Source organism: Spermophilus citellus (assembly GCF_964194105.1).
Source record: "Spermophilus citellus genome assembly, chromosome: 14".
NCBI lineage: Eukaryota > Metazoa > Chordata > Mammalia > Rodentia > Sciuridae > Spermophilus > Spermophilus citellus.
Window position 1 is genome coordinate 28154789 of NC_138194.1, and position 27144 is coordinate 28181932.

Genomic DNA, 27144 nt, shown 5'->3' on the forward strand with positions numbered 1-27144 from the left:
AAAAGGGCAGATAAGGGGCTGGGATTGTGGCTCAGAGGTAGAGCGCTTGCCTAGCACATGTGCAGCTCTGGGTTCGATCCACAGCACACATAAAATAAATAATTTTTTTTAAAAAAGGTATTGTGTCCAATACAAAAAAAAAAAGGCAGATAAGTTCCAAGGTCTTGATCCATAATCTGTTATCTATTAAATCTTTCCCTACCCTTCCATTCTTTCAATACTATAAATGGTATGTGTCTTTCCCTACCTTCCTATTCTTATCAGATTGACCATGAAGAACAGGTGCATAACGGTACCATGATGTTTTCATCATGCTATCATTGCTGACTGCTGATCTGTATCTTCTGCAATGAAGAAACACTTAAAAAAATAAAACATACTCATGGCCAGTGGAAAAAAGCAGACCCTTGCCTACCCCAGCAACTTTATAAAAGGCTGGCTACTTGCTTCATTCGGGGACTGATCTGCTTTCTCTCTCAATCAGTGGTGATCCCCCTCTCCAGAAAAAAGAGGTGAAACCTCTTTTCCCAATTAAAGACTTTCCTTAATATTTGTGCTCCCTTGACTCAATATCTTTTTATTTATTTTTTAAAAACATCACTGAGTCAGAAGTAGTGGCATGAATAGCAGAAAAAAAAGAGTTTTTTTTTTTTTTAAGATGGGCTTGATTGAAATATTGACTTCAATATGTTCACCTGGCTTTGAGACGCTTGGCAAGTCTCAGTTTCTTCATCTGTAGAATGAGGTGAATAATGGGGGTAAAGAACTATTGTAAGGTCAGAGCTAATGAATATAAAGCACATGGAATAATACCTGGCATGAAATAGCCCTTTAATAATTCAGAACATTTATTAAATCTTTCTATGAACCATCTGAACAGTGGAAAGCAAAATGTAGTTTAGACATTTTTTTTAAATTTTTTTTTATTGGTTGTTCACAACATTACAAAGCTCTTGACATATCATATTTCATACATTAGACTGAAGTGGGTTATGAACTCCCAATTTTACCCCAAATGCAGATTGCAGAATCATAGCCTTTGAGATACTTGGTAATAATGGCAAAGCCATGAAATCAGCACTTGAGTTCTTGTGTCTTAGCACCAGTGATCTTTAGAGAATGCCTGTCTGGTTTGGATGAGGTCCCACCCTTCCTAGGTGATTTAAAGGCAGATTCCTCAAGGTAGTGAAAATCCTCCCTTTAGTCCTGTGAATTGAGCGGTAGCCAGGAAAGTCCATGGAAACCTTAGGGACTTATTGGGAAGTTAAAAATTTAGACTGAAGAGCTGGAAGGGTTGCCAATTTCTCTGAAGGCTCATTAGACAGCAGAAGAGCTTTACAAATGAAGGGCCTGAAGCCCAGAGTCTCAGGTCATCTAAAATTAGACACTTGAGAATGAGCTATGCCAGCAGGAAGTGAGCAAGGTGGCCCAATGACCTTTTCCACTTCTAATTTCTGTGAGTCTATGGAAAGGTCTATTACTTCTCTGTATTTACTAATGTATTTTTTTTCCTTATCCTTCTTAGCATTTTCACCCTTCGGTATATTTATAGATTCTACTGTCAAAGCTTAAAATTATGACAAAAATGCCATTTCATACCCTATGAGGTTTAGTCCATGTTTAATTCCATATTGCACATTTCTCTTTCTAGAAAGCAAAGTTCCCCCATCCATGTTGCCTTATTTCTGTTGCTATTTTTGAGTTACATTTACCGTAGAGTTAATCCATTTTTGATAAGGAATTTAATATGCATGGCCAGGTCAACTAGTAAACTTTACGGTGTGAGTACTGCTGAAAATTATGAAGAATATTTCATCTTAGGTTATTCCCTGGATACAAAAATGGTCCAGATATAGAAGGGAAACTTTGCTATAAAGTAACAGTTTTTTTTTTTTTTGAAGAGAGAGGGAGAGAGAGAGAGAGAGAATTTTTTTTTTAATATTTATTTTTTAGTTTTCGGTGGGCACAACATCTTTGTTTGTATGTGGTGCTGTGGATCGAACCTGGGCCGCATGCATGCCAGGCGAGCGTGCTACTGCTTGAGCCACATCCCCAGCCCAAAAGTAGCAGTTTTATAGAAGCAGTCCTCCATGGTGGACAGTGCTTTCAGGATGGAATGTCAGGGAAGATTGCAATCGGTTGTAACCACATGAAAGAGAATTGTGGAGCAAAAAGAAAGTGAAAACAAGATGGTGAGGGTAAGGGGATACCAGTAGGAGAGACCAGCATGAGATTAAGAGGGACCCAGAGAAAGTAAATCATAGCTTTGAGGTTCCAAGTAGGGCTCAGGGTCTGGACTGGTGCAGGGGAAGAAGCCAGGCCTGAGGAGTCAGCACATTTTTAAGATTAGAACAAGGGAAGTTTTAGGAAAGTAACTGCAGTATTAGGGTCTCACCACAATGGGAATAAGGGTCCCAGAAGGAGCCGGATTGATAGGCTAAGACTTTGGTGGTGGGAAAGGCTTTGCACATTAAATGGAGATTTCAGTGTAGCCCTGACATTCTGTAATTGTGGTGTCTGGTCAGAAGCTAGAGCTGATGTCAAAAGCCTGGAGGTGCAGGTGTAGGTCAGTGAGGATACCTGGCAGGAGTTTTCTCAAGCAAGACTTTTAGGAAGAGAGCTCGTGGCTGATTTTGCAACATCACCAGATCTGGGCTTTCCTTGATTTCCATGTGCTTTGATTTTCAGCTTTTAAAATTTTTTTTTTTCAGATAATAGATGTTCTGTCTGGTAAATAAACAGAAAAGGAATTAAATGAACATTTCTAGAATGCCTGCCATTGAAAGGTGCTTGCCTAGACACTTCACAAATGTTTCTCAATGAACTGTTACATAGCCAAGGACATGGTCACGGTTAAGTCTACCTTACAGGGGATACAGGCTTTGAGGGGTTAAGTCACTCATCCTGGTGCATGTGGGAGACCAACCTTGCACTTGACTGAGTCATACTCCCCAGCTGGGTGCTGAGGCGCTCAGTCACAGAAATGTGGCAGAGCTTTCCCCACCCTTCTTGGGTTTGAGGGTCGGTCTCTTGTGCATGGGTGTGTCTTGCTACAGCCCCAGGGTGAAGCTATGCTCACCTGTTCCTTTGTAATCTAACCCCTTGCCCTGTTTAGGATAGAATCTTCCATGGAAGTGCCTTGTGTGTGTCCCCTTCTCTTACTGTGCCCTTGGGTGTGGCCTACCCAGATGTTAGTCACCTGCTGACAGTGGACATCATGAAGATAGACTCAGGCCCCTGAAATCTGACCCCTTGCCTCATTTGAATAGCTTCTCTCTCTCTTTTTTTAATTGGTTGTTCAAAACATTACAAAGCTCATGACATATCATCTTTCATACATTTGACTCAAGTGGGTTATGAACTCCCATTTTTACCCCAAATACAAATTGCAGAATCACGTCGGTTACACATTCACATTTTTACCTAATGGCATATTAGTGACTGTTGTATTCTGCTACCTTTCCTATCCCCTACTATCCCCCTCCCCTCCCCTCCCATCTTCCCTCTCTACCTCCTCTGCTGTTGTTCAATTCTCTCCCTTGTTTCCCTCCCCCTTTCCCCTCACAACCTCTTATATGTAATTTTGTGTAACATTGAGGGTTTCCTACCATTTACATACGATTTCCCTTCTCTAGCTTCTCCTCAATAAAAGGGGTCAGCGCGCGCTCTTGCTCTCTCTCTTCCTGCGGACCCTGAAGGTCAGAGGAGCCGTCACAGCGACCCCCAAAGAAAAAGGTACTTGTGTCTCTTGTGTGGTTATTTTGTGCAGCCCAGTTAGCCCAGTTCAACTGGAGTGACCCCTGAGCCTTTTCGTCCCGAGAACAGAAACCCGGCAGGTGCACACAACTAATAAGCTTTGGCCTTTGGGTTCACTCTCAGGTCTATGTGATTCCAAAGTCCGTGCTTTTTACATTCTGCTCTGCGAATTTCTTCAGCTGTCCAGGTTAGGGCTCCAGTACCTGGGCCTGGCTCACAGCAGGCCCTCTGTAAATTAGAGGTTATTGACTCTCCCCCTCTGCTCACCTTCCTCGATCTCTCTTAAAAAAGTCTATTATTTTATTTTTAAAGAGTGTCTTAGTTGACTCTTTAGAATTATTGAATTAGGTTATAATGCACCCACATTTTCTCTTTCATTTCATGAAGCAGAATAATATCCTGAATTTGGAAGTTTTGGATATTTTTTGGAGAAGGGAGGGTTAAGCAAGGGTCTGTACTATACTATTACTTTATTTTTAAAATTGAGACTCTTTAGTTTTTTTTTTAAAGAGAGAGAGAAAATTTTTTAATATTTATTTTTTTTTAGTTTTCGGTGGACACAACATCTTTATTTATTTATTTATTTTCAAATATTTATTTCTTGGTATAAATGGACACAATACAATGCCTTTATTTTTATGTGGTGCTGAGGATCGAACCCAGTGCCCTGCACATGCCAGGTGAGTGTGTTACCGCTTGAGCCACATCTCCAGCCCAGACTCTTAGATTTTTAAGATATAATGGGGGCTGTGGCTGTGGCTCAGTGGTAAAGTGCTTGCCTGGCAGGTGTGAGGCACTGAGTTCGATTCTCAGCACCACATATAAATAAATACATAAAATAGAGACCTATTGACAACTTAAAAAATTAAAAGAAAGTATATAATGGCTTTTAAGAAATCTATGAAATGAGGTATTTTCCAATTTTTCGGAGGGAAAAAAAGTGGGAGATGGATTCTCAGAGCGCTTAGGTGAGTCCCTTAAGCCCCATTTCAACATAAGTGCACATGCCTGAAGGTCACTTTCCTGCACCATGGTCATCTTTTCTGTGCCACTTAGCTATCTTATTCCTTGTCATAAGGGGGTTGGGCCTGCCCTCTGGCCAGCTTCTCACAGGTTTTCCAGCTATGTATTTGTAGATGTCTACATAACATCTCTAATCGGAGCTCAAGAGGTCAAAAAGCTGATGATTCTATCATTTCTGTTCTTTCCCCACCAAAGAAACATATTTTCTTCACTTTCACATTCTAATGTTCCTTTAGTTCTCAATGGAATATTTATTGACGACTTCTTCTAATGCCCACTACCAGTAGAATAGTCTTGCTTAAAATCAATGACGGGCAAGTCTCAAATGGGCAACCAGATGACTCCCAAATCCTAATATAGTGGCCTAATAAATTGTCTTCTTTTTTTCCCAGATGATATCTTTCCTCAGTCTTCAAATCTCCTAAGTTTTCTCTCTTCCTGATCAATCAACCCAACTCCCTGCGTTGGACTCCCTATTTTCTGCCTGCCTGCCTTCTGTGACTGGGAAGAACATGCACCCGACCCCATGGCAGACCCATCCCTCCCCCATGTTCAAGGGTCCCATTTTCTCTCACCTTCCAATTTCTCTTTAGCATGATCCTGGCCCTGCCTTACATCATCTGTTTCTGCTTGATTATTCTGCCAAGCATACAAATACAGCTTAACACCACCAGTTTTAGAGAAAATCTCCTTTGATCCCATTTCCTCTCTCTAGTATTATACCACCACTGTTTCCCTTCTCCGATACAGTACATGAAGAATCCTTCTACTTCTCTCATCTCTTAGTCTAGCTCACATCTTTGTCTCTGACTGCTGTCTTCCCACCTTTCCTCCCTTCTCCGATACAGTCCATGAAGAATCCTTCTACTTCTCTCATCTCTTAGTCTAGCTCACATCTTTGTCTCTGACTGCTGTCTTCCCACCTCTCCACTACAAGGACCTCCGTTGTGACCTCCAGGGACTCCATCTTGCCACAAGCAATGAGTTACACTCAGTCAGAGGTGCTTCTCTAGCTCAACCATCCTTTTCTCGAGAGCATCTTGCCTACAGGCTTTCAGAGTCTTGTCTATGTGGTTTTCTTCCTATCTTAATGGCCAGACACACTCAGTTTCTTTTGGAAGTTCTTCTTCTCTGTAAGACCTTGAAAAGCCTAAGGACTCTCTCTTCCTTGTTTCCTACAAAACTTTCTCCAGGTGTGTAGTGTCTCCCCTAACTGCAGTTATGTGGCTTTCAGCACCATCTGTAAGCTCATTGCTCTCAAAGTTACATCTCCATCTGTGGTTTGCAGCCTGAGCTCCAGACTCCCATATCCAACTACCTACTTGGCACCTGCACTTTGAAATCCAACAGGTGTATGGAAGAGATTATACCAGAAATATAATTATAGATGCTAGCTCCTGCCCACTCAAGCCTTTCCTATTTCAGGACACAGTCCTACTATCCACCAGCCCAAGCTCGAAATCTTTTCTTTATCTTAAAATAGTATGCCCCAACAGATCCACACACAAACTATATATAATCCTGCACAATCTACTTCTCACCATTTCCCTGGCTTCGCTCCTAATCAGAAGCTGCCAAGATTTTTTTGCTCCAGCTACTTCAGTGACTACCTGAGAATGCTCCTGCCTATACTCCTGCTGTTCTCAACTTCCAGCCTGCCCCTACCAGCCAGAGTGATCTCCAAAATGTAAATCAGCATGCCCCCACAGAACAGAATCTAAACTCCCAACCCCAGCCCAGAGTTCCCTAACAATCTGGTCTCTTCTGTTCCTTGGATGATGTCTTTCTTTACTCTCCACCTGGCTTATAGTTTTCAACCACACTGGCCTTTCTATTCGTGGGGCATTCCCCTTCATACCCCAGGGTCTTTGTCCAGACTGTACCTTCATTTGGAAAACATTTCTTCTGTATCTTTGAATAGTCTTTGCGGTTGTTTCTTCCCCTTAATACTTAAGTTTCACCTTACATGTCCCCTTCTCAGAGAGACCTTCCTTAACAAATTGAGCATCCTCATCACTTTCTACAAAATAGCCTATTTTATCCTTTTCAAGTCACTTCTTTACCTGAAATTCTCTGATTTACTAATCTGCTTATTTTTGCTATCTGTAGTTGTATCAACTAGCATTTGTGCCATAAAAATCACTAATGGTTAAACCAAATGTTTATTGAGCACCCAATTCTTTGAGGTGAGGGCCAATTGGACTGGGCTAACATGGGTTATCTTTTGGGTTAGTGGAGCTTATTCACATGTCAGTGGTCTGGTAGAAGTGGTTCTGCTTCTGGAATTTGGTTGGCTGTTTGCTGGGGTAACTCGGGGCTCTGCGACTAGGTTTTTCTTCCCATCCAGCAGGTTAGCCCAGGCTTATTACCTGGTCAATAACAGGATTCTTGGGAAACAAAAGTGTACTAGTCTTCTTAAAATTTGCTTGTGGCACTTGCATAATGTTTTGTCTTCCTTATTTTATATTATTCATCAAAGATAGGTAGAGAGAATTGTAACCATTTTTGCAAATTACCTACCATAACGGTACATACTTGTATTTTATTTTGGATACTTAGCATCTGAATCCTTTTTTTTTTTTGAGTTTGGGAAATTACCTTCTGAATCTTTGTAGTTTAAAGAATACTTCTTCCTGTTGGTGCTGAACAAGCTATATACTTTATTTCCATTATGGGCACAGGCGTTTGGAAGAGTGCAAGCAGGCCTGTTGGGGGATTGATTTGCTGGTTGGGGTGGCATCAAAGGAGACTGTGGCAGGCTGGACTTGACTTGCAGTGTCATTATTTTCCTAATGAGAAAGTGGCAAGGGTATAAGTTGTAGCCTTCACAGCCCTGCTATAGCGTGCTGGTTATTTCTTTTATCATGCCAGTTTCATGAAAGGTTTTGTGTGCTGTTTCTAGAATCTTCCATTTGAGCCTCATTTTTATTTTATTTATTTTTTAGCCCTCTCAACATTCTGTGACCTGCTCAAATAGTTTTTCAAGTAAGCGTCTTTTCTGTGTAATCCCCCAAGGTCAGATTTGGTTGCTTGTCATGAAGAGCTTCTGTTTTCAGCAACTCGTATCAATAATGGAGCAAACTTTTTCCCATATAACAAGCAGAGATGGGGGTTGCCAGATCAGTCTAGCTGCTCATACAACTACCCAGGACTCTGCTTCTGTCTTCCTGCTTGGACATCCTCAGTGTGTTAACCTTTTATTTCTGTGCTTGTTGCCTCTTGGTCGTCCCAGTTATTACTTCCTTATTCTGTTCCAGGCAGGAAGGGGGAAATAGGGCAAACCCAGCTCTGTTTCTTTTATCAGGAAAGCAAAAGATTCTGAGGTGTGTTCTTGTAGACTGACATTGTCTCAGCCTAAATAGATCAACTGGTCCCCTTCCCTGGGAGGTGAATTCTTGGTATTCTGTGATAAAGGCACCGAAGGGAGAAAGCTTAGAAGTGTGAGTCAAAGAAGGTGTTGAAAGGTGCTGAACACATCTTTGGTTCCCTTCCCCTTGCCCTTTAGAAGGGTGGCGTTTGGAGAGCCAGGGCTGTGCTTTATTCATTATTGTCCCCTCAAGGCCTAGAGCAGGGTTTGTCAAATATGTGGCTTCAACACCCAGTGAAAGACTGGGTGATCTTTTTTTGGGCTGTGCTGGGAATTGAACCAAGGACCTTGTGCATGCAAGGCAAGCACTCAACCAGCAATCTATATCCCCAGCCCCAAGACTGGGTGATCTTTAACTCTACATCAATGTGTGGAGATTCTTCCTGCAAGATATGTCTTATTTTTTCTTGCTTTCCTTATAGAACCACCACTTTATTCCAGGCTATAGTGCATTATTAAAGATTCGTTTCCATTCTGCATTTCTCGTGCCAGTCTTTCCCATTCTGCTGAAGTATATCATCTTGAATTCCATTTTTTTTGGTCTCGTCCTTTTCTTCCTCAGAAATCTGTTTCATTGGTTGCTCTGTGGTGGTAAATCCCAGACTCTCAGCCTGAGATCCAACTACTTGCACTAAACTGGTCTGTTACCTCCCCTACACCAGCAATTAAATTGATAATCACTCACAAGACCAGCTAATCTAAGGACCATCTGCTGTACACAGCCATATCAGCGCATGCAGGGGGACAAGCTGGCTGGGACAAAGGCAGCAGGCTGAACTGTGAAGGGAATAAATGAGATCAGCGTAAAGAAAGCCCTCAGTGGAAGGTAACACATGCCAGACTGCTCTGTGGAAAAGAGCCGTCGGGCCTATCACCACCCACTCTGAATTCGGGGGAAGTCTGCAGCCTCATGGTTATAACTCATAGAGAGCAGAGGGTCTGACTGGTTGGAGCAGGACGAACTCAGTCGAATCCATGGGGCACTTGCAGAAGTCTTATCATTCCAGAGAAGAAATGGGGCATAAGCCAGGATCAGGAACTGTGGATCATTATCACAGATTAGATTCAGACAGGCTACAGGAGAAGGCTGAAGGTCAGGGTGATGTAGATGTCCATGAGCTTGCTGCTTGGCCCAGCAGGCACCAAGACATGTCTAAGCCCCCACAGAGTTTGAGCTGGTGGACTGTCAGAGCTGGGGGCCTGCATCCGTGCTCTGTAGGATCTCATTTTTGTCAGAGAGACTGAGTTGGATCCCGCAGCAACTGTCTCATCTTCCCTTTGCCCCTGTTTCTCTACCTTCACACGTGTTCCAATTTGGGTTATAAATGTATTCTTTGCTGGTATGCTACGAGGTAGGTTTTGGAAAGTCACGGTGACAATTATGATCTCTGTTTGATCAAAAGTAATTTAAATCATTATTTTATTAAAACAGTCGAGTCCTAGATAAAATTGGCACGATGTTTTTCAGAAAAGATTTTGAAACTTAAATTTCAAGCTTTGATTAAAACTCCAGTCTCTGATTATATATTCATTCTCTTCTCTCATTAGGGATACTTAGATGGAAAAATTTAAGAAGCACAAAATTCTAAGGCAAATAAAAGGCCTCTGCAGGTATTATAATTATTACAGAAGCTGTTCATTAGAGCAAGCTAGGAATTTAAACCAGAATTCAGAATTTTCCATTTTATAAATGAATTTAAAAGAACATGTTTAAGATTAAAAAAAATTCTTCAACAGGAAAGAAGAGTTTTTGATAATAGCATTTAGTGGTAGGACTTAGAATGAAACTGCTATTGAGGGGAAAAAAACATCTTTTTAAGGTAAAGATGTCAAGTCAGTCTAAAATAATTTTAAGGTGTTTTTCTCACTATAAAAATAAACTTAATATAAATAACTCTTTCCCCACATTACATTTTTATTCTAGAATGTCTATTTCCTCCAAGTAAGAAGGATCCTCCAAACATGTTAAACTTAACAACTTAATCCAATTGCTTGGACAGAATGAGACTTTCTAATGTCATCTCTGTAGCAAGTTGGAATTTTCCAGTATCTAAATACTCCCAAGAATTGCTTATTATTTGAAAGAAAAGTATAAACCCAGGATTTACCTACCTGATTAGGCAGAAATTTTCCCCTATTGTTCTGCCAAGATATATAAAAATTATTTTGTGGATTGCTTGGTTTTAGCTTTTCACTAATACTAAGTTATTCCTTTCCAGGATAAAATTAGAAATGTTCTTTTATTATATTTCACATACTTTGGAAGATACTCTCTGGAGGAGGTACTTTATCCCTAACAATAAAACTCTTGGAGGAATCCATTGTTTTCATTCTTTTATCAAATATTTATCAAATTCTGACCAAAAAATAATAACTCAATAATTTGGTTTGAATTTAAAATAAGTGTCAAGCAAATAACAAAAATGATAAATTTTTTATTTAGTATTGCTTAAGGAATCCTTGGGACATATAGAACTCTGAAGTATGTGCTGTGTAATGATAGTTCTGCCAGCGACAGACTGTATAGATTCTGGGAGTTCCAGAAGATTATACTGTTCAGTGACATCATAATTACACTCTAAGATATTCACATGATGATGGAATCACCGAATGTCATATTTCAGAACATATTCCATTGTTAAGCAATGCATGGCTGTATTTTAGTACTTTTTCTTTTTTAAAAAATGTTTATTTCTTAGTTTTAGGTGGACACAATATCTTCATTTTACATTATGTGGTGCTGAGGATCAAACCCAGTGCCTTCTGTATGCTAGGTGAGCACTCTACCACTGAGCCACAACCCTAGCCCTAGTATTGTTTTTCAATAAGACTGTTGTAGACCTCAAGATGTTTTTTCATTCTTGTCTTACGCATGAATCAGAATCATTCTGAATTTTAATTTCGAGTTTATTTAGATCAGTTTCATCTGACCAGTCACTGATGGAAATGTGAAATTCCATCTATTTTGGCATCTGTTATCTCAACATAACCTAAACTCTCTTATCCATTATGGGTTGTAACCATATATCACAGTCGGGTAGCTATAATTTTTAGTTTGTTTCATTGTATGAATGAGAATATTCACTTCTTTACAGTTCTTTGCTTCTTAGCTATCCCACGACACAAAGTACCTACTTCCTGTCCTTGAACACTTCTCATTTCTTTTATTCTGACCCCTTGCCCAATGTCCAGTATCATATTAATAATCACATTTTGGACATCCCCCCTGATCATTTTTCTGTCTTTTTTTTTTTTTATGGTGGAGGGGATTGAACCCAGGGCCTTGTGCATGTGAGGCAAGCACTCTACCAACTAAGCTATATCCCCAGCCCTGTACTGAACATTTTTCTAAAATCTTAAACTATAATAAAATTAGAATGGGCTTACTTCCTGATTTAACATTATCTTTCTCTTATGCTGTCTATTTTTATTCTAGCACCATAATTTTGCCAAGCTTGTAAAATTTGAGTTACCCATTTAATCAGGGACGTAGCAAATATTCAGTAAGAGCCAACTCTTGTTTTCATCTGTGATCCTCATGCTTCATGAGGATTCATAAACTTATGCTCTAAATTAACATTCAGAATGATTCTGACTTATGCATAAGAATGAAAAATTCCTCAAGGTCTGTGATAGTCTTATTGAAAAAACAGTATTTTTAAATACAGGACTGAATTCTTTGTTTACACTCCATTATTCATTCAAAGGATTAAATAAATTACCTGTATCCTTGCCTTCCATAATGATTCTATTGTTATGTTATTTTGGGTCTAACTCTAAAATTTTTTTTTTGGGAATAATTTCCTTCCTTTCTATTCCTATTCTCATTACTCTAAGTCAAGTCCTTATGAACTCTTAATTTAACTATTTTTTGAGCCAACTCACTGTTTTCTGCTACGATAGTCTCCCCGCTTCTAAACATCTGACATTGCTATGTTCTGTTCTGATTACTGTTGTTTTCCTGCTCAAACACATTCAGGGTATTTCCATGTTAAAGGAGTAAATCAAAGCTCTTTAGTCTGGCATTTTCCACCCTCCACATTATGGTCTCCACACGTACACAGGATCCAACATTAAACAGAAACATTATTGCAAAGTGTTTAGCTAAAAGGCTTCTCTTGTTACCAACTGTGTATTTGGTAAATTCCTATTTCATCCTCTTCTTTCCTCTATTTCATTCCTTCTTTCTTACCTGGAAAACAAAGATAGTAATAGTTCATATCCCCTGGAATTGTGAGGATTAAGTGAAATATTTATTTAAATATTAAATATTTAAATATTTATTATTAAGCATGATACTTGGCACAAAACAAGTTATCAATGTACATTATTAATGTAGCAATAATTATTATTACTACTATTACAGTACTGCTACATGACCAAGTAAATAAATGGTTGTTTATTTATGGAACTAGGTATCAGTTCAATCCTACTCTTTTAGATGTTTGAGAGTTGGGAACTTGAGACTTCAAGATAATTAGGAAATATGCCTCTGTTCCTGTTCAGTCCCCATGTATTTCTCATTATTGATTATTTCTATATGAAGGACTATGCCTGTTGCCTTGTATAGAGCACATTAAAAATTGTTATAACTCCTTGCCCAATAGGATTTTTCATAAAACCCAAATGTCCATCATTTGATGGGAAGATAAACAAAGTGTGGCATATCTGTTCACCAGAATACTATTCAGCACTGAAAAGGCACAGTGTACTAATATATGTTAGAACATTTTGAACATCAAAAACATTATGCCATATCCATGTTCTTTGCAGCATAATTCACAATAACTGAATTACGATTCTTCAAGGATATTTTCTCTGGATATAGAACTCTAGTTAGCAGTTCTTTTATTTCAGCACCTGAAAAATGGTTGCAATATCCTTCTGGTCTCCCTGGTTTCTGATGAGAAATCTGTTGTCATCTGAATTTTTTCCTTTTTCCTTCCTATAGGTAGTGTGTCATTTATACCTGGCTGCTTTCACAGTTTTTCTTTGTCTTTAGTTTTGTAAAGTTCGGTTATAATGGTCTTGGTGTGAATTTCTTTGGGTTTATTGTCTTTGGGGTTTACTCAGTTTCTTCAATCCATAGTTTTATTTTTTTTTCTAAATTTGGAGCATTTCCAGCTTTTACATATGGGATTTTTTTAAGGCATATCTGTTGCCTTCTTTCTGAGATGTCTTGCTATGGTCACACAGGTCCCTGAGATTCTGTTCAAATTTTTACAGTCTGTGTTCTCTCTGTTCAAATTAGTTAACTTCTATTTCCTATCTTCATATTTTCCATAGGCTGCTGAGCCCATCCATTGCATTCTTAAATTGTGGCTATGGTGTTGTTCAGTTCTAAGATTTCCATTTGGGTTTTCTTCATATCTTCTATGTCTTTGCTGAGATGTTCTATTTTTTCACTAGTTTTAAGAGTGTTTGTAATTATAATTTCTCATTGTGTTTTCTTGTTGGAATAGTTTTATGGAGGGATGTCTTAAAATCCTTGTCAAGGATTCAAATCTCTGTCATATTGGTGTTGACGTTTGTTGGTTGCCTTTTGTCATTGAAGTTGAGATTTTTTTCTGGCTTTGGTATGAGTGATATTAAAAAGTTGACATTTGGGGTACTGCATTAGGGGATTATGGGTCCTATCTAAATTTGGATATTATGCTGCCAGGGGAAAGGCAGCATGTCTCTATTACCAGGTGTGGATAGAAATCCACGTTACCCACAATGCTGCATTCGGTGCCGTGGGAGGGCTACTTTATTGCTGCTGGGTACAGGTGGGATTTCAGGCTTCCTTTGGGGTCTCACTTACTGTGGGGTGGTGGCTTCACTATTGCTGAATGGTGATGAATGCTTTGGTTCATCTTTGGGCTTTCTCTGAAGAAAGGGGTGGGGTGCCTTGTCCTTGTCAGTGTGGGATGGAAGTCCTGGTACCCTGCTTGGTCTTCAATGATACCATCCTGGCATGGAGAAGGGGGAGAGGCCTCGTAATAGATGGGCAAGGACTGATGGGGAAGGAGAGGTGGAGACTGGATATTTTTTTTCCATGGTGTCTGGCTGGAATAGGGCTATTATTTCCTAAATGTATTTTTTGTGTTGCTAGATCGTGCCTTTTCTGGATATTTGGCAAGAGAGAGCTGACCTTTGTTGGGGAATTTTTAATCTATTCCCATTAGTATTTCTGAATTATTGACTTTCTTACTATCTGGTTTGGGATACATGGGATATAAAGAAAAGTTAGAGAATACACTACTATGTCTTATCATGGGACCTGTGTGCCCAGCCCTTCTGATTCCTTGGCTGTATCTTTCAGAGTATTTGATATATCTATATCTATATCTATCCTATGGGTTTTAGTGGTACTTAGTGAGAATGGTAGGGAGAAATGTTAACCTGAATGTTGCTCTGGACTGTACATTTTTGGCAATTATTCATTTTTTCCATTCTGCTTCATAATGTGGATATATTGATTTGCCACATCATAGAATACTACAAGTAACTTGTACAATAAAGCAAGCAATGGGGTTTACCAGATATACCTCTTGTCTATAAAAAATAAGCCTTAACATCCCATCATAAGAAAGCAGGCTAAGTGAAATAAAACCCAAAGTATTTTAATATGTGGCCATACTATATATGTACTGTATATTTATTTATTAATTAGTTTTTAAAAAGGAATGATAGCTCTAAAGATTTGAGCAGGGATGTTCATAGCAGTTATTTCTGTGAGATCCTCAAACTGTAAACAACCCAAGTGCCATTCATCTAGTGGAAGAATAAATAAAATAAATCTATTCAATGAAGTACTACTTTACAATAGCAGGGAATGGAGTACTGATATGTGCTACAACACGAATAAACTAAAAAACATTGTGTTAAATAAAAGAAGGCAGCCATGAGAGACATATTGAATAATTCCACTTACATAAAAATGTTCAAAAGGGCTGGGGATGTGGCTCAAGCGGTAGCGCGCTCGCCTGGAGTGCGTGCGGCCCGGGTTCGATCCTCAGCACCACATACCAACAAAGATGTTGTGTCCGCCGAGAACTAAAAAATAAATATTAAAAAAAATGTTCAAAATAGGCAAATCCATATGATTACCAAGTAGATTCCTGGATGTCTAGGGCTAGTGCAGGAGGGGGTGGGATGGGCACAAAGTTTCTTTCTGGAGTGTTCTAAAATTAGAGTGTTCTAAATGTTCTATTGTAAATTGGATTATTGCGCTTGGAATAACTCTGTGAATATAATGAAAACCACTGAGCCATCCACAGGTTAATTTTTTGGCACCTAAATCACATATCACTAAGTTTTTTGGAATAACAGATGATCATGGTGGAAGACCGAACGTAAGGAAGCATCGAGGAGCCAGCCCACTCTGCCCTCTCTCAGCCTGGTTCTGGCTTGTGCCTGACTAGCCATAGGTTGAGTGACCTGGCTGAGAGAGTGGCATGGAGATGGTTTTGCACACACACAGACCACAAAACAATGTCTTTTTTTTTTTTTGCATATATTTGTTCCACGTGGCAAATAACAACAATAAAAGTAAGAAGAGCAGAGGGGAATCTAGTGAAAACTAGAGTAAGTCTTAGATATGTTTACTGTAATAATGACAACAGACTTGTAGTCTCAGTCTTGGCCAGTTCTGTCGTCCTTTCAAGAAACATTTCATACTCCAGCCTTCTGGTTTGTGAAGTGGATTTGGGCTAAGTTTACCTCCCTTCCAGCTCTGAGCATCATGAGGACAGTGGCTGGGGCTGCCTTTACTGTGCCATAAAGGACAGTATCTGTGGAAGGAAGAGATCAGGATCTTTTTTTTTTTTGGTTTCTGAGGTCTCTTACCTGCAGACAGGCAGGCTGAGGAATGGGAGAGGCCATTGGGGGTTGGAGGTGCCCAGGTTCAGGAGTGCTGGAAATAGGCATTAAGCCATGGTGGATGGATTCCAGAGAAAATCAGTATAGATCAATAAATGGGCCCATCTTTTCCGATCATAGCAGATTGGTGCTGTGCAGTGTGAGCCAGGAAAGGGTAGTTGGGTGGCAGCCTGTATTGGTGCTGCTTAGAGTCATTTTATACTCATGGCTGTGAAATTGCAGCAGGTCATTAATGCTGCCTGGAAGCCAATTGATCTCCTCTTCCAGTCCCTCTTCCACACCTCTGGGTGAGTATTTCACATCTTCTCCTCACCCACACTCAGTGGACAGCTTCAGATCTTAGGTCACTAAGTCAAAGAGGGACACATAAGAGAAAGCCACCTTGATATGCCTCTCTGCATCCCTTCCTGCTACTTGGAAAGAACTTCTCTGTAGTCCCTTCTAAGACATATAACTTTATTGTGCATTCAGATCCTATGTCTGTTATCCACTCAGGACACAGCTCTAGCAATTTCCCCTTTTCTCACCTGCAGCACCAAATCTTCCCCATGGACTGGATCATTCCTGATATTAAACAGGAAGCCAACAAACCCAGATCATCAAAAACATGGTCTCCACATACTGCTTCCAATCCATTTCTAGTTTTCTTTCATCTGTATTCCCACTGTTCCACCACAACTTGTTTTGTCAAATTACAGATAAAATTGGCATTGGGGAAGCACATGCTTAATTCTCAGGACTCCTGTTACTTGCCATGTTGGTACCATCTGACACAGTTCATTGCTTTCTTTTCGAAACACTTGCTTCCTGTGGCTTCCAGAATACCACTCTATTGATGTACCTTTCACCCACCTCTCCTTTGCTGGTTCCTCCTTAACTCTGTGACTGTTATACTTTGGAGTGCCCTGGCCTTTGATTTGAGAACAATCCTCTTCTCCATTTACACTCACTTCTTAGAAGTTCTCATCCAGATTCATCCAAACTTTTAATATTGTTGTGGTTTTAATATGGTGTCCCCACTACACACTCATGTTGAAGTGCTGGGGTCTTTAAGAGGAAATACATGCTTTTCCTAGTAAAGTGAGTTTTTGCTCTCAGGGGTGGAGCAGATTGGTTATAAAGCAAGCCTGGCGTTTCTTAGTCTTTCTCTCTCACATGCATGCTCTTCTACATAGGTCTATGTTTTCTTTCTGCTTTTTCATGAATTGAGCTGCCTTGAGATCCTCACCAGAAGCTGAGAAGATGCTAGCAATGTGCTTTTGAACTTCCCTGACTCTGAAAGTGTGAACCAAAATAAATTTCTTTCATTTATAAAGTATTAAAATATTTTATTATAGTAACAGAAAACGGTCTGAGACTAATACCAATACTCTGTCAATGAATCCCACATTTATCTCTTTGTCTTGACATTCTAGTCTATGTAAATCCAACTGCCTACTTACTGTTTCTACATGGATGTCCAATATGCTTTGCAAGATGATGTTCACTGCCTGCACTGTTATTCCTAGGAACTTCTCCATCTGAATAATGAGCAACTCCATTCTTTCCATTGCTATGGACAAAAATCTCATCCTCCTTGACAGATTCTTTTACTCTCATTCCCCACACCCTGTCCTTATCCAATCTACGTCTATGCTGTCTGCTAATGATGTGAAATCACAAAGAAAATGTTCAGAATCTGTTTCCACCCTTTTCACAGCAGCTAATCTTGGTCTGAGTCATCCTCATTCTTTTTGGATTATTACAACACTCTCCTAATTGTTCTAACCATATATATTTTTAACAATCTAATCTAATCTTAGTCTCCTTTCATTTCAATTCAAAGAACTCCTTTTTTTAGCATTTTGAGCAAGACAAGCTGATGGAAACAAACTCCCTGAGCTATTGCTTATTTGGGAATATCTTAATTTCTCCCTCATTTTTGAGGACTTTTTTTTACCAGATGTAGAAATCTTAGTTGACTTTTTTTTTTTCCTCCAGTATTTTGAACAAATCATCTCACACCTTCTGGACTCCAAGGTTTCTGATGAGAAATTGGCTGAGGATCACATGGAGGTTCCCATGTACCTGACAAATTGCTTCTCTTTTGCTGAGTTTGAGTTTCTTTTTATCAATCATTGTCTCAATACATTTGAGGGCCTCGTACCCGTAGTTCATTGAGCTTCTAAAATTTATAGATTTATATTGTTTCATCAAATATGGAGAAATTTAGCTATTCTTTCTTTTCTTTCTTTTTTTTTTTTTTTTTTGTTACCAGGGGTTGAACCCAGGGGTGCTAAACCACTTAGGCTCATTTCCAGGCCTTTTTATATTTTATTTTGGAACTGGCTCTCACTGTCTTAAGGCCTCACTAGGTTGCTGAGGCTGGCCTTGAACTTGTGATCCTGCTGCCTCAGCCTCCTGAGTCGCTGGGATTACAGGCATGCATTGCCATGGCTAGCCAGCTATTATTTCTTTCTCCTTTAATTTTTTTTTTTTGTAGTTGTAGGTGGACAGCATGCCTTTATTTTATTTGTTTTATTTTTATGTGGTTCTGAGGATGGAACCCAGTGCCTCATACTTGCAAGGCAAGTGCTCTGCCACTGAGCTACAGCCCCAGCCCCCTATTATTTCTTTAAAGAAGTTCTCTTTTTTCCTCCCTTCTCTTCTTCTTGAACACCCATAATGCACATGTTGCAACTTGACAGTACCCTACGTGCCCCTTAAACTATGTTCATTTTTCTTCAATCTTTTTTCTTTTTGTTCCTCAAACTCAAAAATCTTAATTGTCTATCTTGAAGTTATACTGATTCTTTTTTTTTCTTTCTACCTGTTTTTGAATTCCTCTAGTGCAATTTTCATGTCAGTTTTTGTACTTTCAGCTCCAGAATTTCTTTTTTGGCTCCTTTTTATATTTCCTGTATTTATTGATATTGTTATTTTGTTCCTACATCATTTTCCTCTCTTGTTTGGGCTGTTATTTATTTTGTTCCTTCAGTGGGATATACTTTTCTGGTTCTTTGTGTATGTGCATGCATGTGCTTTTTTAAAAACTGTATATTTGACTCTTACAATGTGGTAACTGTAGAAATCAGATTCTCTCCCTTCCTCATGGTTTTCTTTTTCTTCTTTGTTTTATGAGATATTGCTCTACCAGCCTGCAGTGAAAGCTTAAAAATATCACGTGGTTTTTGGAGCTCATGTTGTTCCCTGGGCCTATGAAGTATTTTTTTTTTTCCTACTGTATATACAGTACTTTTCATGACCGTTATCTTTAAATGTTTTATTCCCAAAAGGGAAAATGGGTTCAAAAAAAGGAAAAAAACCTCTTTCCGTATGCTGTGCCTTTATATTTCCCGGGTATTCCGAGAGTAACTGCTACCTGTGTATGTACCTCTGCAATCAGAAGTATTAATTAGGAATCAGAACACAGAATCTCAATATTGGAAGAACAACATCTTTTATTTCCACATAAAGACCCACGTGAAACTGTTGGTCATGGGGCTGAGGGTTAAGGAATAGGTAGCTACTATAATGCTAATGGCTGAAATAAAAAGAGATTTATTGTAATTTATCCAGCAAGCTTTTCCCTGGAAGCTTCAAATATTCAAATTGACTTCAGAGTTCCAAAAGAGTAACTTCATCGAGTTCCTGGGAGTGCAATGACTACTGGAGACATGGATTCCTGGGACCTCCTACTCTTGCTGTCTTCCCTCTGGTCTACCTGTGTTTTTAAAGTTAGTTTTTAATCACACAGCAGAAGGGATTCTTTGAAATGAAAATCGGATCATCACTTCTTTTCTGAAAACCCTACTTTGGATTCTCATTTTACTTGAAGTTAAAGCCCAAGTCTTTACAAGGCCTATATAATTTGTTCTAGTCACACTGACTTTATGATTTCTCAAATATTTCAAATACTGCCCCCAGGATCCTGGATTCAGGATCTTTGCACTTATTCTACCTGCCAGGAACACTCTACTCTCAAATATCTGTATTTGATTTCTTCTCACTCTATTTAGATCTCTTCTGATGTTACTTTCCCAATCAGGTCTTCCCTGACCTCCACCACAACCACTCCTAGTATACCTTATTTTTCTCCACAGCATTTGATACTGTTTAACATACTATAGACTTATTGGCTAATAGTTTGTCTCTGCTGGATAATGTAATTCCAAGAATGCAAGGATTTTTTTTTCTTTCTGTCGTGTTTGTTGCTGTGCATGACTGGACGCACACATTCCCATAGCTGTTGAATGAGTGAATGAGGAAGGTTCTATGAGAACCCCCAAGACTAAAGGGGATGTGTTAATTTCAGGATCAAGGTAATCCGTACTATGGAGAATGGTTTCCAAAGCAGAAGTCACCCAGGTTTAACATCTAGCAATTTAATTTCATCCTAACAGCCCAAACACAGAACACCAAGTGGGTTGGGTACAAACAACCATGGGCGTATGTATTCCATGCTAATTACACAAACTAATTGTTATTTCCTGATATGGGCTGATTTGTGCTCTGGGTTTCTTGAAACTGCCTGAAAAGGTAAATTGCCACCCCAACCAGCGTGGGCAACTGAATTAAGGTCTCTTGTGTGAATTTGTAGTGATGCAAAATAAAACACAGACACGATTTACCTTTACCTAAGCTTCAGGACTGCTTCCCCCTGGCTCAAGGCCTCAGGCTCTCCAAAAGGAAGAGCAAGAAAAATGTCAGAGAGGCTGATGAGAGTGAGAGAGCGAGAGAGTGAGAGAGCAAGAGCACATTTGGAAGTCGGGTTTTATTGGGGGACACTGTTCTTAGAAAGTTCTATCCATAAATGGGCAGAAGGGGTAGGATTACAAGGGAGCAGGTGAGTGTTACTCAACTCCAGGGGTATGCCTACAAAGAACATGGCCTTGCTATCTGAGCTGGGTCAATACCCAAGCCACCACGAATATAGTGGTTGGTCAGGGCCTCATGTATCAGGACTGGAAAATGTGGTCATTCCTCTCAGAGAGGCTCCCCACAGTAAACTGTAGCAGTTACAACAAGGCCTGTTCTTTATAGTGTTTAGGTCTCTATGGAACAGGCCAAAAATTATTCCTTTCACAGACATTTATTGAATGTGTCTGCTATGTACAAGGCACTGAGTTTTTTTTTTTCTGGAAATTTAGAGATGATAAGCCACAATTCTGGCTCTTAATGAGTTTATTGAGTAAGAAGCCATCAATGACCTTGCAGCATAAAATATAATATGAAATAAACCTATGGAGATAGGAGAGCACCAGGGTACACAGTCCCCTACCCTGCAGATCACAGAGGTGTGGTTTATTGTAGTGTAGGGTGATTTTGGTAAAGGCTACTAGGAACATGAAGTGTTTACAAAAAAGATTAACATGGAAAAAGTAATAATTTTTATTTATTGAGCATTTCTTTTCTTTTTTTGAGGGGTGGTGGTGGTACTAGGGATTGAACCTAGGGCACTTAACCACTGAGCCACATCCCTAGCCCTTTTAATTTTTTTATTTTGAGACAGGTTCTCAATGAGTTGCTCAGGGTGTCACTAAGTTTCTGAGGATGGCTTTGAGTTTGTGATCATCTTGCCTCAGTCTCCCCAGTCACAGGAATTATAGGAGTGTGCTACAATGCCCAGTTTTTTCAAAAAATACTTTTATTTATTTATTTTTATGTGGTGCTGAGGATTGAACCCAATGCCTCACACATTCGAAGCAAGCACTCTGCCACTGAGTCACAATCCCAGCGCCCTGCCCCCTTTCCCTCCCTCCTCTTTTCCCCTCCCCCCCTACCCAGTTTTACTGAGTATTTTTTTTTTTAATATTTATTTTTGGTGTAGATGGACACAACACAATGCATTTTTTATTTTTATGTGGTGCTGAAGATTGAACCTGGGTCTCGCCCGTGCTAGGCGAGCACTCTACTGCTGAGCCACAATCCCAGCCCCTTACTGAGTATTTTTTAAGACATTTCGACATTTGGTAAACACTCTGTCTTCTGTTTCCATGGGTTCTGTTTTCCATGGATTCAGACAGCCCTCCATATCCGTGGGATCTGTATCTGTGGAATTCTAACTTCAGGTTGAAGATATTAAAAAAATAATTTAAATCTGAACTGAACATGTACAGACATTTTTCTTGTTATCATTCCCTGAACAATGAAGTGTAACAACTATTTACATAGACTTTATATTTTATTAGGGATTTTAGGTGATATAAAGTATATGGGAGGATATGTGTAGATTATATGCAAATACTATACCACTTCACTTAAGGGACTTAAACATTTGTGAATTTGGGTATTTTCAGTGGGAAGAGGGTGGCCTTTAACAGCGTCTCCACATTTTATGGCCCAGAATGTAGACACAGAGTAAACTAAGTAAGTAGCCTGAGATCACATAGCTAACTGAAAGAAGCAGGATTTGAATTAAGGTCTGACCAACTTCAATGAATGGACACTTAGCCACTGTCCCCTGGTTTCCCATGATCTAGCTACTCTGCCATGGTGATAGACAGAATCTAAGTGTTCAGATGTGAGGAATAGTTAGTCTTAGGGTTTGTAACTATTGAAGGCATTCGTGGGAAGAAAATTAATATGGGCCTTACTTTTTAGGCCTCTGGCATCCTGAGACTCATTAATCAAATTGTGGTCCAGGGCCAGCAGCATTAGCATTAGACTTAGCTTATTAGAAATGCAGACTTGTAGTCCCCTCCTGAGACCTACTGGAGCAGACTGCAGTTTAGCCCTATGGGAATTATGTGCATGTCACAGCTGGAGAAAACAGTGGCTTAGACACAGCATGGCACCCATCAGAAACAAGTGATGCTGGGGAGACAGACTGGTATCAATGTATTGTAAACTAGGTGTCCCTGGAGTATAGTGTATATTATGGGAGATGCTTAGAAAAGGAGAGCTCCTTTGCTGTTTTCTTCCATGTCAGAAATTTTACTTTTCTTATAAGTGTCCCCAAACAACCCCTTTAGTTGAAATTCCTTCAGTATTGAAGTAGAACTGGTGGAGTTGAATTGTTTATCAGACATCGATGGTAGGATTCAAGGTAAAATCAGCAGAAATACTTCACATTGTCCTTAGCTGTTTAAGAGCAGATCAGAGCTAACTCCAAACTTCAAGGTTTTGTACTTCAATTTGGAGCTGGTAAAGATGCCATTCCCGACTATTGCTACCATATAAACATGAATTTCCTGATCTATCCATTAACCATTTTTCTATGTGTGGACAATGATAAATGTAAATGGAGGTTTGTGTCAGGTTAAACACTATTGTTGTCCTTATCTATCTGAAGAGGTCTCTTTCTCTCTCATCCTCTCTCTGTCTCTATTTCTTTCTTTATTTTTTTCTTTCTAGTGGTAGGTTATGACAAAGTCAGTATTTATGAGGCAAAGTGTGCACTTCCCATCTCTAGCTTTCCAAGCTATCACTCATTCCAGGGGCTGCTTTGTCCCTGATCACAGCTCTTCTTTGAAATTCTATCTTATTTTAAATTATTCAAACTGAGAAGAAGGGGTATTTTTGTTTTCTGCAACTGTAAAGACACAGGTTCATGTGCATAACTGAGTCATCTGTAATTCATAGTCTTCTTTTACAATTCTCTCTCTCTCTCTCCACACATACATACACACACACACACACACACACATACACACACACACCAGAACCATTTTCAGGAGAGCTAAATGACTAACCAGGGTCTGGACTGGCATGTTGTCCCAGGTCCCAGATGATGGCACCACCATGTGAAATAGCATGTGTTTGAAGACAACATTCTGGGGCACATATTTAAAAGTGATTTCTCTTCTCCAGAGGACACTTATCATTTTGTTGTTGTTGTTGTTGACTACTGAGGCAGAAAGTCCAGTAAGAAACCAGATTAGGTGAAGCATCTTCAAAGCTGATTAGACCTCGAGTAGGCTTTAGAGGGATGATGACATCTGGGGTGTCATCTGGGACTTCATGTGTGGCGAGTCCTGACATGTTTACAACCCACTGTGATGAAGCAGCAGTGGAAGAGTGCTGTGGGCAGAACAGGGTTCTGCTGAGCAGCCAACCGTTGACACTTACAGCCATGGTCTTTAGAATGACAACAACGTGGCACTGTCTAGAAGTGTCTAAATAAATATTAATAAAAAATCCCTAGGTTCTTCTCTTTTTGAATTACTACCAGGAGCAAATAGTGTCTCAGAATTACTTATTAACGAATGATAAAGTCTCAAACTATTTCATTTTTTAGCAGCATGATAGTTTTTCCCGTTTACCATAAATAAATGGGGCTTTAAGGTTGTCAGGAAGATTTGGAATGCATAGCATGCTAGGAGATGTCTTGTTTCTGGCTGTGGTTCCCTTAAGGCAAGTTCTGTCTGGTGATTAGCATCATCTTGGATTAAATTAATTGGCTATACTCAAGCCCTGGGTAGACAAGCTAAGAATAAATCCAGAGATTCGTTCCTTCGCATGAAACGAGCAGGTTACATATCCAGTGAAATTTATGTGAACTACACAAACAACTTAACCTAGTCTTTTCTTATCCTGAAGCTCTGGTAAGTACAAAACTATTTGAAATATTTCTTTGGGTGAAAATAACCTCCTTTTTTTTTTTGCTAGTTTTATTTTATTTTTTATTTTATAATCTAAATTACATGTCTGTGTTCTGTCCTTAACCAGTAGAAAAAGTATAAATGTTCCTAATAATTATTGTCTTTTATTGCCAGCAACCTTTGCAATATGCTGATAGTGAAGAGAGAACTTCACTATTAGGAAATCAAGTGATTCTAGTTTATTCAAATATGAGTACAGCTTATGTTTTCTTTTTGTCATTATAAAATCACTATAGACTCGGGGTAGAAATCTGTGAAATACATTAGAGAAAAAGGAAGCTGATTGTAATTCAATAGTACTGTGATTACTACAGTGAAGAACTGGTGTATACATCTTTCTGAACCTCCTTCTCCTAATTCCCATCCAATAGAGTTTGAAAAGTTTGTGAAATGAACTAATTTTTCTTACATCAAGTCTCTGAATTAATGAATATTTTGAATGTATCAGTTTTCTATTTTGTTTTCTGAATTGCCTGATTTTCTACTATGTGGAAGAAAATTATATTTAAACACCATTAGTAAAATGGCATGTGAACTTTGTAGATCTTTATTTGTAGGTCAAGTGAGTATGAGAGCAAAGCCGTAGCCCTGTAAGTAGAGGTAGCTATTTTGTTCTGAGCTGCATGGTCAAATACATTATTGATTGACACCCACCCACAAGAGCATAGACAATTATATTCATAGTTGAACACAATGAAATGAACAGTATTAGAAAATCTTAATCTTAAAAAGCAATGAAGTTATTCAGGATAGTTCCAGGGTATAACTTGAGGCAATGAAGAAACTCTGCAGAAAAGGGGGAAAGATATGGGTGGCAAGCAGTCACATCGTTAGCAACAGATTTTAATGTAAATTGGGCTGGAGGCAAGAGATTTTTTATCAACCAGCTTCCTTGTAGGAAGCAAGTGGTAAGAAAAGTGGAGGGCTGCAAGATTATAGTTTTCTGTTGTTACCCCTTTCTACCTCTAGTCTCCTTCAGTCTAAACTTTTGGGAAAAGAGTTTAAAGCATTTTAGGCTGCTTAGTTGGTTTGTGCCCTAGGTAGTCATTAAGCATATTACTGTCTTATTCCAAGTTCAGAGGGAATACCTTGTCATAAAAATGTATGTGAAGAAAATTTACTTAATTCTCATTCAAATTCTGATTAGTTTTCAAAATTGATTAAGAAAGGATCACAGTAAACACAGAATAATTTAAAGTCATGGAGGGTTGGTAACTCAGTTTCATAGAAAAGGGGACACTCGACTGCCAAGACTCCGTGACCACATCACAGGGCTTACCCATAGGTGCTGGCTAGATGATGCTCTATTTCTGCCTTCAGAACCCAGTAGGGCATCTCCAACTCTCTTTGCATCAGCTTTACAAGGCTTTCCTCACTCCTACTTCCAAGCCTTCAGGTGAGGTTAGACATCCCTTCTTGAATATTTTCTTGGTACTCTGACTCATCCTCAGTTTTACTCTTGAATTACCATGTGAATGTCTTGTGGACTCCACGAGATGCCGATGATTATGTCAGAGCAAAAACTGATCCACTTCCTTGGGAAATAATTTGGTTTGAACCCTCTTCCCCAATGACAGCATCATGTACAGAAAGAACATAGCTTCTTTTATTCAACAATAATATTGAATAGTCATCATGTTCCATGTTTTACACCCAAAGCCCATCTTAACATGGGTTCTTAAGTCTTACATACATGTATGCAAAATCTCGATGCTGCCTAAAACTTCCCCGAGTGACTTCTAAGAGTTTCCAAAGATTTTTTTTACATGTGATGAAGTCATGAGAATTTGTATTATTTTTTCCCCTACAGTCTTCTTATCAAGGTGCTTGGCAACTGCCTTGCTATAGGCATTTTCTCTGCAAATGCTCCTCCATTGCTGGGCATGGGGTATCTTCCCAGGTCATGATGCCTTCAGCTCTTGCCTTTCATACATTGGGCTCAGAACTAGCTCAGGACCTGCAGCCGTGAAATAGGGACAATGGGGTTGCCTCTTGTTTCCTATTGCCCTTATCTTCTATGTTTTCCCTTGTGGTCCTGGTACAAAATCTCCTTTATCATATTTTAGACAAAACCAAATAAACATAAAATCCTTCAAGAGCTTTAGCATATTGGATCACACAGATATGTTTCCAGAGTGGTCACCAGGTTAACAACTCTCCAAATAGTGAATATGGGCAGGACAATAGCAACATTAAAAGCCTCAATAATAGGTAAATAGCATTTTCAAAATGAGGTGAAAATGGCGTCTCAAATACTGTTCATGTAAAATATGTTCAAATAAACATTCAAATAAACTATCTTAAAAAGTAACAGGAAGCAAAGATTTCTTTATTTTTTAATTTAAATACTAAAATATTCATCCTTTAAAAATATTTTTAATTGATGCAATGGGACATTTTAATATTATGCATCCAACGTGTGATGATCAGATCAGGTTGAATGGCATATCTGTCATCTCAGACATGGATAATTTCTTTGTGTTGGAAAGTTTAGAATCCTCTCCACTAGCTCTTTTAAAATATTTAATGAATTGTCATAGTCTTCCTAGTGTG